This window comes from Pristiophorus japonicus, chromosome 11, assembly GCF_044704955.1.
Source record: "Pristiophorus japonicus isolate sPriJap1 chromosome 11, sPriJap1.hap1, whole genome shotgun sequence".
Taxonomy (NCBI): Eukaryota; Metazoa; Chordata; class Chondrichthyes; family Pristiophoridae; genus Pristiophorus; species Pristiophorus japonicus.
Genome location: NC_091987.1, coordinates 68126058 through 68139356, shown reverse-complemented (window position 1 = coordinate 68139356; position 13299 = coordinate 68126058).

Genomic DNA, 13299 nt, shown 5'->3' with positions numbered 1-13299 from the left:
ATTTCGGGTCTGGGACAATGTGCACAGCAATTGTGTCCTTTTTTTCTAGATTCTTCCACCAGAGGAAATAGTTTCTCTGTATCTATCCAATCGAATTGCATAATCATTTAAAATACCTCAATTAGATCACCCTTCAATCTTCTAAACTCTAGGGAATACAAGTCAGATTTATGCAATCTGTCCTCATAATTTGATTCTTTAAGCCCTGGTATCATTCCAGTGGATCTGTGCTGTGGCCCTTCCAAGGCCAATAAATCTTTAAATAAGAATTGAGTTCATGAAAATTAAATGAGATTCTTGCAGGGACTTGAATCGTGGCATTTTCAAAGTTTCCATCTATATGTTTGGCTTGGATGAGATTTGTTTCCAATTTGGGGTTGCTTTTAAAATTCTTTTTTTAAGAAAAGAGAATACAAACCTATATTTTATGAAGTTATTTCTTAATAAAATGTACAAAAATGAATAGTGACTATCAGAAAATACAATTTTAAGTATTTAAAACCTTCTGAATTCCAACTGCAATTACACTGAAGATTCAGAATTGCATTTTTAATTCTGGTTTTGTCTCACATTTCCCAATTTATAAACAGTAGTATTGTATACAATTTCAGTTGTACATGTCTGTATGTGTGTGATAATGGACAATTGATATTTTTTGTACCAGCAACTTCAGAGTAGATGGTAGGATGGTTTCGTATATTGAATTTACCATTCTGGCTTTCATGTCAATGGGATGAACGGACAGAATCAGCATTGTACAGCATGAGATACTGCATTAGCTAGCATTTAAAGAATTAATACATAATTTACAATAAACACACATTCCTTTAAGGTACAAAAACCCCACATTAAAATCAGCTGATTCAAATTTCCAATGCTTCACGGGGCTGAGTAACCAATGGGGCAGCTGTCCAAATTTGAAATTTGAACACATTTGCTCCTAATGTGTGTGTGCGTGTGTGCTGTCATTAATAACTGGTTCCCTGAGGAGTCCCGATCTGCCCAGTAGTACTTTGGCTGTCAAGCTGGCAGTGATATCATTGGAGAAGCAGGTACTGCCCAAAGTCAGCCAAAATGATCATATTTTTTCTCAAAAGAGAAGTTGCTGGACATTTAAATTGAGACTTTTCTTGAGGTTCCATTTCATTGTAAAGCACAGTACCTCACAGTGCTGCACTGCACAACACTAATGTTTAGCATAGATTAGCACAACACTGTACAGCATAACGCTTCACTGCATAGCACACAATTGTACCACACAGTGTCATTTATCCGTTTTTCTTCTGGCTCTATGGTTGCTGAGGTAACCACCACACTGACAGCAGCTCTGCACTATACAGCACTGGACCAATCCCAGACTGTAATTCTAGCTGTTCTCTGTCTGCCATGCTTGCCACAGCATGTGTACTGAGTGATTCATGAGCTCTGTGCAGATTTCTCATTGTAACTCATATCCTGTGTACATTTCTCCTTCAGTGTGATTCATCCATGGGAGGATAGAAATTTTAGTTATAATTGTGTCATAACTAAGGTCCACATTGTCCAGGGCTGTGCCGTGGATCTTGATGACTGGGGGGCAGTATTGTGTGGCGAGGATAGGCTGGTGGGGGACCCTTGTTTTACTGATATTTAACATAAGGCCTATACTTTTGTACACCTCAGTAAATACGTCGACTATGTCATGGAGTTCAGCCTCTATGTGCGCAGACGCAGGCATCATCCGCGTACTGTAGCTCGATGACAGAGGTTGGGGTGGTCTTGGACCTGGCCCGGAGACGGCGAAGATTGAACAGGTTCCCGCGACCAGGCCAATATCCCCAGCATTGAAGCACTGACCACACTTGATCAGTTCTGCTGGGCAGGCCACATAGTTCGCATGCCAGACACGAGACTCCCAAAGCAAGCGCTCTACTCGGAACTCCTTCATGGCAAACGAGCCAAAAGTGAGCAGCGGAAACGTTACAAGGACACCCTCAAAGCCTCCCTGATAAAGTGCAACAACCCCATTGACATCTGGGAGTCCCTGGCCAAAGACCACCCTAAATGGAGGAAGTGCATCCGGGAGGGCGCTGAGCACCTCGAGTCTCGTCACTGAGAGCATGCAGAAATCAAGCGCAGACAGCGGAAAGAGCATGCAGCAAACCAGTCCCACCCACCCCTTCCCTCAATGACTATCGGTCCCACCTGTGACAGACTGTGGTTCTCGTATTGGACTGTACAGCCACCTAAGAACTCATGTTAAGAGTGGAAGCATGTCTTCCTTGATTCCGAGGGACTGCCTATGATGATAACTAAGGTTCAAACAGCATTGTTTCTGTTTTACCACATTTTTGACTGGAATCAAGAAGTAGAATCAGTTTGGGTGGAGCTAAGAAACAGCAAGGGGCAGAAAACATTGGTGGGAGTTGTTTATAGACCCCCAAACAGTACTGGTAATGTAGGGCACAGTATAAATCAGGAAATTAGAGGTGCAGGTAACAAGGGTAATACAGTAATCATGGGGCACTTTAATCTACATATAGATTGGGCAAACCAAATATGCAGCAATAGTGTGGAGGACGAATTCATGGAATGTATACAAGATGGTTTCTAGATCAGTATATTGAGGAACCAACTAGGGAACAGGCTATTTAATGCAATATTGTGCAATAAGAAAGGGCTAATTAATAACCTTGCAGGAAAGGGGCATTTGGGGAAGAGTGACCATGACATGATAGAATTTTATATTGAGTTAGTGTCGGATTTAACTAAATCACTTTCAAAGGTCTTAAATCTAAACAAAGCAAACTATATAGGTATGAAAGGCAAGTTGGCTAAGGTAGATTGTGAAACTACATTGAAAGGTATGACGGTAGACAATGGCTAGCATTTAAAGATTTAATACATAATTTACAACAAACACATTCCTTTAAGGCACAAAACGCCCCACAGAAAAAGTGGTCCAACTGTGGCTAACAAGAGCAATTAAAGATAGTATTAGATCAAAGGAACAGGCTTAAAATGTTGCCAAAAAGAGCAGTAAGCCTGAGGATTGGGAGGATTTTAGAATTCAGCAAAGGATGACCAATAAATTGATAAAGAAAGGGAAAATATAATGAGAGTAAACTGGCGAGAGACATAAAAACAGATTGTAAAAGCTTCTATATGTATGTAAAAAGGAAAAGATCAGTGAAAGTAAATGTGGGTCCCTTACAGACTGAGACAGGAGAAATTATAATAGGGAATAAGGAAACGGCCGAGAAATTAAACAAATACTTTATGTCTGTCTTCACGGACAAGGACACAAAAAACCTTCCGGAAATAGTGGAGAACCAAAAGTTTAGCGAGTGAGGATTTGCAAGAAATTAATATTAGCAAAAAAAAGTACTGGAGAAATTAGTGGGACTGAAAGCCAATAAATCCCCTGGACCTGATGATGTACATCCTTGAAAGAGATGGTTATAGAGATAATGGATGAATGGTTATCATCTTCCAAAATTCCATAGATTCTACAATGGTTAACGTGGATTGGAAGGTAGCTAATGTAACCCCGCTATTCAAGAAAGGAGGGAGAGAGTAAACGGGGAACTACAGACCAGTTAGCCTGACATCAGTAGTAGGGAAAATGCTGGAATCTATTATTAAGACGTGGTAGCAGGGCACTTAGAAAATAATAATAGAATTGGGCAGAGTCAACACAGATTTATGAAAGGGAAATCATGCGTGACAAATCTGTTAGAGTTTTTTGAGGTTGTAACTAGTAGAATAGATAAGGGGGAACCAGTGGATGTGGTGTATTTGGATTTTCAGAAGGCATTTGATAAGGTGCCACAGAAGAGGTTATTAAACAAAATTAGGGCTCATGGGATTGGGGGTAATATACTAGCATGGATTGAGTATCTGACAGAAAACAGTAGAAATAAATGGATCATTTTCGGGTTGGCAGGCTGTAACTGGTGGGGTGCCTTCGTGGATTGGTGCTTGGGCCGCAGCTATTCACAATCTATATCAATGATTTGGATGAGGGGATCAAATGTAATATATCCAAGTTTGCTGATGATACAAAGCTAGGTGGGAATGTAAGCTGTGAGGAGGATGCAAAGAGTCTTCAATGGGATGTACACAGTCTAAGAGGGTGGGCAAGAACATAACAAATGGAATATAATGTGGGGAAATGTGAAGTTATCCACTTTAGTAGGAAACATAGAAAAGCAGAGTATTTTTTAAATGGTGAGAGATTGAAAAATGTTGGTGTTCAGAGGGACCTGGGTGTCCTTGTACAAGAACCAGAAAGTTAACATGCAGGTACAGCAAGCAATTAAGAAAGCAAATGGTATGTTGGCCTTTATTACAAGAGGATTTGAGTACAAAAGTAAATACATCTTATTGCAATTATATAGGGGCCTGGTGAGACCACACCTGGAGTATAGTGTACAGTTTTGGTCTCCTTACCTAAGGAATGATATACTTGATATGGGTGCAACAAAAGTAAGATTTCTAAATCTCTGGCATTAAATTGACAGTGAGACTGATTCTTTTAAAACAATTCGGAAGAGTTTATTAAACACACACACATACACATTTATCAGCAGTCGTCAGTTACTAGTTACAACAGATACAATGTTACAATAATGATTTATAAAAAGGTATACGTCACTTTCCTCTGGCTGGCCGGCTGAGCACATGGCCTCCTATTTCGGCTGGTCTTCAGCAGGAGGTCGGCGTGTGCTCAGGAGAGAAGGAGAAGAGCGAGAAAAATCTTTAGCTTGAGTTCTTATACCTCTCAAAACCATTGTTCCTCAGAAAGCCCCAGGATTGGATCTTGGTCCCAGGGCAGTTCTTTATTGGCTCTCCTCACCCATCTGTCTATCTGGACGCGTTCCTTGATTAGGGTAATATCTTTCCAATTAACAGTGAGGAACATGCTTCTACAAGAATGCTCATTGAGAGGACCAATAGGGTCTTAAAGGGGTGCATTTGCTTCCTTAACAGGTTGAGAGGGGCTCTGCAGTATGCTGCAGCTTGTGTGTTTTGCTTGCTGTACCCTGCACTGCTTTGGACTTGACTATTGTTGGACAAATGTCCTTAGCAGCTTTGGAGGCAGAAGTGCACGGAGGAGAGCATCACACTAACCATCACTCAGAAGACTTCTCAATGATTGCTGCAAATGGCATCACAGTACAATTAATCACTGAAGTCTTCTCTTCTATTTAGCACAGTCTACATTTGACACCATTACTTTAATATCTTCTCCCTTATCTGCAAATAAAGGAATAGTCCTTCAATGGAGTACCCATCCAAGAACGTGACAACACATCATCCCTCTTTCCCCAACATGACCGGGTTAATAATCACCACCTGAGTGAATAAGTCAGCACAAATAATGCACCCTCTTCTGCCTGAATCTAACCCCCATGAATATGACATAATTGCACATTCTATTTTAATACAACAAAGTCCAAAGTGAACACAAGCCAGCCTACTCTTTTCTAACACCATGTTTCTCCAGATTCGATAATCATGGCTTTCTTCCAACTATTCTAGTGTTTCTCTTAGTTGCAATCTGAAGACCAGTATCGTGGATAGAGGTGTTTGGCTGCCGATGTTGTGCAAGAGTCATACGACTGTGGTAGCCCTTCTCTCATGGCACCTTGCTTCTGGCAGGCAACTGTTACTGGCTGCATCTCTGGAGAGTGTTCCTGGATAGCCTGTTGTTGCTTCTTACATTCTGCTGGCATGGTGCTCTGGTACTGGCGTGAGGGCGAGAAGCCAGGGGCCTGGAATGTGCTTCAGTCATGAGAGAAGGCAGTAACAGGTGGATCAAACTCAGCTGTCACCACTCACCTGGGCCAAGGATCTTCCACCCCCCTCTGTCTGTTTAATCTTGAAGGTGTAATACTCACCAAATCTTAGCTTGTACCTGCTATTCCTGCAGATCCATCACAGCATTGGAAGTGCAAGATAGCAGGGGAGGGGTCAAAAGGATGGAGATGATTGATGATAATAGTGGGGAAAAGGAACAGAGATACAATTACTTCCTTGTGAACTATGATGATGGCGAAGAATAGGAGGATGATAATATCGAAGGAAATGAAGTTGGACAAGCCCACACATGAGTTTCTGCAGAGACCTTCAATTTTTAAAAATTTGGGATCTCAACCATTTTTAATTTATTACTATGGTATCTTGGGTGATGTTGCTCAAATGAATTGGACTATAAGCTGTTTTATGTAAAATAAGAATATGGACTGATATTTAGCAAGATGGTGAGATGATATTCAGGTTGCCTGAAGGTATGAGCCATGCAACAGTAATGAAATGTGTGAGGTTGGGGGAGGAGGCGGGCGGACATTAGGGTGGGGACTGGGGGCGGGGAGGGGGAGGCGGTTGTGTAGTTTATCAGTGGTGGAAGGTAGCTATTGGGAACTTTAATAGTGGGAAGGGGTGGCGGGATATGTAAGCAGTGGTATGAGGGTATTAGGAAGGGGGCTACTTGGTGGAACAGGAGTGCTAGAGGGAGGTTCTGGAATCTGGAATATCTGACAATGTGGAAAACTGCCCAAGTATGTCCTGTCCTAAAAAGCAGGACAAATGCAATCTGACCAATTATCACCCCATCAGTCTACTCTCAATCATCAGGAAGGTGTCATCGACAGTGCTATTAAGCGGCACTTGCTCACCAATAACCTGCTCACCAATGCCCAATTTGGGTTCCACCAGGATCACTTGGCTCCAGACCTCATTGCAGCCTTGGTCCAAACATGGACAAAAGAGCTGAATTCCAGAGGTGAGATGAGAGTGACAGCCCTTGACATCAAGGCAGCATTTGACCGAGTGTGGCATCCAGGACCCCTAGTAAAACTGAAGTCAATGGGAATCAGGGGGAAAACTCTCCACTGGCTGGAGTCATACCTAGCACATAAGAAGATAGTTGTGGATGTTGGAGGTCAATCATCCCAGCCCTGGGATATTGGTGCAGGAGTTCCTCCGGGCAGTGTCTTAGGCCCAACCATCTTCAGCTGCTTCATCAATGACCTTCCCTCCATCATAAGGTCAGAAGTGGGGATGTTCGCTAATGATTGCACAGTGTTCAGTGCCGTTCGCAACTCCTCAGAAAATGAAGGACTTCATGCCGGCATGCAGCAAGATCTGGACAACATTCAGGTTTGGGCTGATAAATAGCAAGTAACATCCGCGCCACACAATGCCAGGCAATGACTATCTCCAACAAGCGAGAATTCAATGGCATTACCATCACCAAATTCCCCCAAATCAATAGCCTGGGGGTCACCATTGACTAGAAACTTAACTGGACCAGCCACATCAAATACTGTGGCTACAAGAGCAGGTCAGAGGCTGGGTATTCTGCAGTGAGTGTCACATGTCTTGACTTCCCAAAACCTTTCCACCATCTACAAGGCACAAGTCAGGAGTGTGATGGAATACTCTCCACTTGCCTGGATGAGTGCAGCTCCAACAACACTTAAGAAGCTCAACACCATCCAGGACAAAGCAGCCCGCTTGTTCGGCACCCATCCACCACCTTCAACATTCACTCTCTCCACCACCGACACACCATGGCTGCAGTGTGTACCATCTACAGGATGCACTGCAGCAAGACGCCAAGGCTTTTTCAGCAGCACCTCCCAAACCCGTGACCTCTACCACCTAGAAGTACAAGGGCAGCAGGCGCATGGGAACACCAACACCTCGAAGTTCCCCTCCAAGTTACACACCATCCTGACTTGGAAGTATATCACCGTACCTTCATTGTCGCTGGGTCAAAATCATGGAACTGCCTCCCTAACAGCACAATGTACCTTCACCACACAAACTGCAACGGTTCAAGAAGACAGCTCAGCACCACCTTCTCAACGGCAATTAGGGATGGGCAATAAATGCTGGCCTTGCCACTGCCACCCACATCCCGTGAACAAAGAAAAAAGTCAAGGGAGTTGTGTCTTAGAAGTGCAGTATTGATGGGATATGGCAGTATTGGAGGATGGTCATAGGGTGTGAGAGTAGTGGGACATAGTGTTGAAATCGGGGAGCATAGCGGGGGTCACTGGCTGTGGGAATGTTAAATGTAGGTGTTGGACTTTGGGAGCAGAGGGGATACCATGGTCTGGGAGGATTTGGGTGTCAGATATTTGGCTATGGGGGTTGTATTATGAGGGTTCCGGTGTCTGGGAGTATTTTAATTAGTTGTCTACGTTGTATTTGGGGCCCATTGGGAGGGGTTTGTGGGTTGGGGCTGGTAGTTACTGTATGCGGAAACACTGTGGTAGAGCGTTTCGGAGAATTAGGGTAAGAAGTTTCAGGTCTTAGAGCATTGAGAGGGGAAGTGTCTGGTATTATCTAGGTGAAGTGTTGGGATTGGCAGGACTGTGGAGAATCTGGTGTGTGCTATTGGGAAGGGGTAGAGGATCTGGTAAAATTGAACAGAAGGGAACACAGTAGAATGGAGGTTTTGTATCTTGGGGCATTATTTTGTGCTCTAATTTAGTCATAGAATTATTTCATGAAGGTGAAATATAGAAGCTGTTTTATTTTATGAAATAAAATTACAAATATGAGACTGAGTATCATATTAGTTAAAACTAAGTGTCACAAAGGTCGAAGGCAGTTACTGAGATGATGTGATTTCTGCCTGGTGATCTGAATGTCCGCAACCAACCCTGCGAGTGCTTGATACTGACAGTGGGATAGAAAATGTCCCATTTCCCAGCACTAACGCCCCTCACTTATATTCGCTCAAAAATAAATTCTAGCATTGGGCTCCTGGATGGCTCAGTCTGTAAGTGTATTGCCTTGGTGTAGCACTGGCCCAATCAGACCCAGATGATCTCCAGTTTGATCTCATCTATCCCGAATCAGTGGTAAAATTGGCTTCTGTATCAGAGAACTGGGGACTGGAAAAATCTGCTCACATTCCCATCCTGGATTGCCCTCGAGTAACCCACTGCTGGGAACTGTTGGAAGTGTGACCACACGCTAAGGACAGGATTGGGCTTGGTTGTGCTGCACGCTTTGGAGACAAGGCTTCAAACAACCAATGTCTGGGCTCACATGAAGAAAAGCAACCTGGACAAGGTACCAGAGCCCAGTGTAAATCACTGACTTCAGGCAAGGAGAGGAAAAAATTGGGAAATAAAGAAATGCTGATATCAGTAAAACAGTTCTTGGCAAGTTAACTGTGTGTGTAAATGAATTCAGCTGTGCAGTAGCGAAGGAGTTTTGGTTCTATGGTGCCCCCTCATGGTCAAACTGAAAATATAATCGAAATATAATAATATAGTGACTATTATTTCCTTGTAGCCACTTGTTGATCATCAGTTAACAAACTTAAGACCTGGGTGAAAGCACAATGCAGCTGGATATTTTTTAAGTAACTCTACATTTTCTAGTTTTCCATATTTGTCCAAACTAGTTTTAATGAACTAAGCAACTGCATTGAAAAATGGCAACAAAACTATCACTGATTTGCTCTGTCCCCAACTATTCCCAATTCCTTGACTACAAAAGATTAAATATCTTTACAACCATGGCTAGTAAGTAAATGTTACTAAGTAATCTTTTTTTCATTCAAACATCAATATTAGGAAAAAAATATTTGTGACAACATTGGAATAATGTAGCTTTAAATAGCTTCAGAAGTTGCCTAAACCGATGAGTTTTTCTGAAAGGTGTCACATCTATCATATATAGCTGAATGACTGCAGAATGGTGCTCCAGAACAAAGTCTGTAAACTCAGTTTTCCTTTTCTGATTTCTAACAAGAAAAAATATCAAATATAATTTTCTGTAGTGCTCTTTGCTTGCAAATTTAAATTCTAAATAAGTAAATGATCAGTTTTAAAGAGGCAATGTTGGTCTTTCACAAAGGATGGGAAGGTCACCAATTATGGTAACATGAAATAGTCTCTTTTGGCACCTCAGTGATATAAGTTGGTAAAGCAACTTTAGCTGCTTTTGTTTTGCACATCATGGGATGCTGAAGAGCTGCCAATCCACAGGTCTCATGGATTGTTGGACTCACTAAGCCCAGTCACTCATGTTTTTAATTGGATCTTCCTGGAAGCAGCCATTAGTGAGTCCTTCATGTCTTCTCTGGGTTGTCAGTGGTTGTGCGAGACCACACGTTGGGAGCCAGCGCCCTTTGCACCTCACTGAACACAATACAAAAGCAGTTTAGGTCATACAGAGTAGGTCACATATTCCATACCTAGTCTATGTTGACTCAGCTGACCTAAGTAGTTGGCCTTTGGGATGTATAATTAGTGCTTTGGGCTGGACGGGGAAAAATCAGAAGGATGCCTGCTCCTGATCTTTGTCCTGTCCCGGTGGAAAATGCACATATGTGAATGTTGGCTGAGGACAGGATTGGAATTAATTGTGATGTTCCACATGCTCATACAGTTTGGCGTCACTCACTGCCTTACCTCACAAACAAAGAATGGCCACATAGGTGAATTAGTCGAGAGCTACCATGCTGCAGCAAAATTTGTTATCTTCAGAAGAGAAGATAAAAACATTTTTAAATACTCTAGTTTATTCTTAGTACCAATCTTCTTATCGCTCTGAAGTTTGTTGTTTGTATTTCAGAACTGCAGGCTTGCAGGCCCAAAAACCTTAAATGTAAATAACTATAATGCTGCTTTAAATGGCTAGTAGTATGAAGGATCACAGCTGTGTTGGTGCAGGCTTTTATGTTTCTTTCAATAGAGGAAGCATTTTGTGCAGTTGGTAAATTGACTTTTGTTACAGACACACTTTTGGGGCCTGAGTGAAAATCCTTAGACATCTGTTCCATTTTTTTCCCATATTACATTCTGACAGTTATTCCCCTCCCCCACTCACAGTGGTTGAAAACAGCCAGCACAGTCTCCGAAACATGCCCACAGGCGTGTTCCACCAGTCACATAATCAATGTTACTTTTTACTTTATTTTGATCTAAATAGGCCAGATTGGGAAAACAATTGATGGGAGAGAGTTAATTCAGACATTTTAGGTGTTTTTAATCACAGCTGAATCTTGTGATTTGTAATAGATTGGTATTGACAAAGTATTTGTGTATAACTAGACATGTGTGCAACAAGAAGAAGCTGGAACAAATACAGTCCAAGAACCTTGCCGATATCAGGTTTGCATATACTGTACATGGACTCAGCTCTACTTGTAGCTGGCAGTGATGTGGGACTGCACTCAACTTACTCATTTGGCAATCAGCAGAGCCATAGTTATTTTAAAACCACTCAGCGAAAGATAGTTAAAACAGCACTCATCCATCATGAGACAAATGTATTAAATTGGCAAGCAGGGGACGGTTGTTTAGTTGGGGCCCTGTGTTTGAGTCTTCTGAGACTGCTGGGATGAAAGTTTCTGCCAATTGCCAGAATTCTGAATGAAATAAGTTTGAACACTTCAATTCAGCAATAGTCCACAACATAAAACATTCTATGGTTATCCATAAGGATCAATGGTCGTGGAAGATGGAAATAGTAGAGTGGGGGAGGGTGTTTTGAGATTATGATTAAAGCATATTGTTAGGAGCAGTGCATGTTATACCTGTCCTGAAAGTACTCGACACTGACAGAATGGAAAAGTGTTCCATTCCTCGGCACCCTTATATTGATGAATGCAAAATTAATGACTATTAATGAGTAGAGATTATGGGGTAAAAGATCTCCATTAGAGAAGTAACATTATATGCACCAGGGCTAGTATTTGTTTACAATAATGTGTTTACAATATACATAGATGACCTAGAGGAGGGGACAGAGTGTAGTGTAACAAAATTTGCAGATAACACAAAGATTAGTGGGGAAGCGGATTGTGTAGAGGACACAGAGAGGCTGCAAAGGGATTTATATAGGTTAAGTGAATGGGCTAAGGTTTGGCAGATGGAATACAATGTCGGAAAATGTGAGGTCATCCACCTTGGGAAAAAAAACAGTAAAAGGGAATATTATTTGAATGGGGAGAAATTACAACATGCTGCGGTGCAGAGGGACCTGGGGGTCCTTGTGCATGAATCCCAAAAGGTTTGCAGGTACAGCAGGTAATCAGGAAGGCGAATGGAATGTTGGCCTTCATTGCAATACAAAAGCAGGGAGGTCCTACTGCAACTGTACAGGGTATTGGTGAGGCCGCACCTGGAGTACTGCGTGCAGTTTTGGTCACCTTACTTAAGGAAGGATATACTAGCCTTGGAGGGGGTACAGAGACGATTCACTAGGCTGATTCCGGAGATGAGGGGATTACCTTATGATGATAGATTGAGTAGACTGGGTCTCTACTCGTTGAAGTTCAGAAGGATGAGGGGTGATCTTATAGAAACATTTAAAATAATGAAAGGGATAGACAAGATAGAGGCAGAGAGGTTGTTTCCACTGGTCGGGGAGACTAGAACTAGGGGGCACAGCCTCAAAATACGGGGGAGCCAATTTAAAACCGAGTTTAGAAGGAATTTCTTCTCCCAGAGGATTGTGAATCTGTGGAATTCTCTGCCCAGGGAAGCAGTTGAGGTTAGCTCATTGAATGTATTCAAATCACAGATAGATTTTTAACCAATAAGGGAATTAAGGGTTATGGGGAACGGGCGGGTAAGTGGAGCTGAGTCCACGGCCAGATCAGCCATGATCTTTTTAAAAGGCAGAACAGGCTCAAGGGGCTAGATGGCCTACTCCTGTTCCTAATTCTTATGTTCTTATGTAATAATGGCTCACAGTTTGCGGTCAGAGGCTTCCCGCAGGCGGATGCCTCCGACCTGCAAAAAATCTACAAACTTACCTGGTGGCCCGGGAGGTTCGGCGATCCTGGGCAGGGACGGATTAAGGGGGCGACAGATGGGGCAGTCGCCCGAGGCCGAAGCCTAGAGTAGGGCCCATACAGGGTTGGATTAAGGGTAAACATCCACACAACCAGTGCCTGCTTGCCCAGTGCACATTACTACCATGGCTTCTCTATGCTGGTGGCTGTTTTTGTGAGATTAAATCCTCTCATCTCACGTAGCAAGAGCAGAGTGAAGCCGCGAGGGCTTAGGCACATGTTATTCTCGACTGATCTAAACAGACTCTAGATGCCCTTTTTCTAGGGATGCATTCTACACATGGGGGCGAAAAAAAGGAAAGAGCACCAGCTACGCAAGGAGCTATGAGAAGTAGCTAAACTGCTTAAACTAGATCATTTTTTCCAACTAAAAACTCAAGATCATGAAGATGAAGGCCAAGGCGACGCTGTGCAGTCAACTTCAACAATGAAACCACTAGTGGCACTGGACCCGGAGTTGGCCGAGTTGGAGCTCCAAGTCCAAAAAG